The sequence below is a fragment of the Pundamilia nyererei genome, unplaced genomic scaffold, assembly GCF_000239375.1.
Source record: "Pundamilia nyererei isolate P.nyererei 1_Seehausen unplaced genomic scaffold, PunNye1.0 scaffold00210, whole genome shotgun sequence".
In the NCBI taxonomy this organism is placed as follows: domain Eukaryota; kingdom Metazoa; phylum Chordata; class Actinopteri; order Cichliformes; family Cichlidae; genus Pundamilia; species Pundamilia nyererei.
Window position 1 is genome coordinate 683262 of NW_005187611.1, and position 2375 is coordinate 685636.

At 40.1% G+C, this 2375-nt stretch overlaps 1 protein-coding gene across 1 annotated transcript in view; it reads right to left on the reverse strand.

Annotated features, from left to right (window-relative positions):
* Positions 1-2375, reverse strand: part of ccdc120a (coiled-coil domain containing 120a) — a 37166-nt gene that overhangs the window by 22448 nt on the left and 12343 nt on the right. The window lies entirely within an intron of this gene.

Consider the following 2375-nt stretch of genomic DNA (forward strand, 5'->3'; position numbering starts at 1 on the left):
AAAAAAATAAAAAATAAAAATTGAACTTCTTTGTCAAATTATTACTTTATTTTTACATTTTTCTACAATTTCTTCGTGTGATGAAATCCTATTTTGTGTATTGATTGCTGGACATGTGTGAGACTTTTTTATTGAATTAAAAGACAAAGAGCTGATGCTCATCAGAAAACTGTTTCTTTGCTTCCAGCTGTTTTGATAACGCTGTGCCCACCCCCACCAACATTAGCAGAACAAAAGGCACACACAAACACATAAATCACTGGCATTCACACACTCAGACAGACAAACACTGAGACTCCTCCTGTAACTGTCTGTTCTCACATTCTCCAGCTCAGCAGGACAGAAGCAGGGAATTCTGGGAAATAAAAACCTCCTGATGTGTACTTACAGACTTTCTGCAGGTCGGCTTTTCTCTCATACACAGATTTTCCCATTTTTCCCACCAAGCGCCTGTCTGGAGCCGGTGCCTCAGCACACTCTCATTATTCATACATAAACAGCCCAGAAGCCACACAAACTGGCTCTACTGTGCTTACTGGTTACACTGGTTAAAGTATTTATGAGCACAGCCACAAACAAGGGTCGCTGACTGAAGTACTGCCCAGTATTTAAACTGTAAAACATGACATCAAGAGCAGCCATCAAAGCTGAGAGGTGATGCTGTACTTTCAATCTGTCTGTCAGACTGAGAAGATCTGAAGCCATGAATCAGCAAGTCTGTGCAGCAACTCACACCCAGCCAAGAAATCAAGCTAGTAAATGATGTAAAAGATATTTACTTCACATTAAAAGCAAGCAGACTCTATCAGATAATTCAAATAACTTAAGGTAAAGCTGCAAGTGCCAAAAACTGCAGTTCCTGTAACGGCCACTTGAGGCTGACCTCAAAAGTGAGTCAGTCCCATAGTTTAGATCCTACTGCAAAAAATATTTTGCCGTCTATGGATAATTTTTGCCTTCATAACATCCATACAAGCAGAAACGGCCCTAACCAATCTGACGCCCTAGGCAAGATTTTAGGTGGCGCCCCCCTACATCAGCAGTGTAGTGTAATGTTGTAACAAATAATATTTCTATTAAATAAGCTTTACTTTGCATTTTAATTAACGTGGGATTATTTTTGTATTTAGAAATAATAGTACCAACTTTTTTTTTTTTCAACAATTGTTTGCACTGGCGTGGCGCCCTCTGATGGACGGCGCCCTTAGCATTTGCCTATACGGCCTATGCCACGGGCCGGCCCTGCATACAAGGCATGATTTCTTTTTACATTAATCTTCCTGGATCACAGAAAATATAAAAGACACACATTGCTACTGTGTGTTTGTTCTGCAGTCCTGCTTTGAAGCCACCTGTTAGTTGATACTTTACAATCTGGTCGATTAATAAGAAAACCCTGATTTTAGCATAAAACCTCTATATCATCAGGAGCAATCAGACTTTGAAGAGATATTTCCATGAATGGGGCAAATACAGAAGAAGGAAAATGTACTGAATCGAATGACCTGACAGCTTTTAAGCATCAGGGACAACAACCCACCACACAGATGGAGGATATCGCTGCTTCCTGCATTCATACACCAGCATCTTGTCTCACATGTGGGTGTGCTATTCCTTGTTTGGCAAAGGCATCAGCGGCACAAGTGAAGAAAAGCAGCTCCTTTTATTTTTACCGCCCTCAAACTGCAGATCTGCACTCCCCCTGGAGTTCAAGGAGATTAATTAAATAATTTTAATGATATTTGCATCTGTTTTTTATGACCTCTCTGGTTATTGTGTTCTTCTGCTGTTTTTCTGTTCATTGTTCCCGAAGGTTTTAATCTCACTCAAGCTGCCTGATTAAAAAAACATGAAACATGTCAAAGGATTTATCAAATGATCAAACGTGATTCTACAGCAGGCTGAAATCTAAAAGTGAAGGACGGTGGTGCAGAGTTAACACTGATTGGAAAAACATGCTTCAGCTGTTTCAGGCCAGCAGTTGATGCTTTAACGTTCACTAACAAGTTTAACAGCTGCTAAAAAACAGCAAAATCTTAAGAAACAGATTAACAGCCATCTTTGTGAAATGACTTTTGTTAGGTTTTAATAAACAATTAGTTCCCCAGTAACTGCACATGTGCCATGAATACTTATTACTTATTACTCACAGCAAGTTTGATGTTTACAGGGTGATTCACAGAGATCGGTCCATAATGAGAACTGCAGAGTCTCTACTTAGCAGTGCACACACACACACACACACACACACGCACACACACACACACACACACACACACACACACACACACACACACAGGGCTCTGCAACATCATAAATCTGCTCTAGCACTGGTCTGTTACATAACATATTGACATGTCTGTCCAAATGCAGCA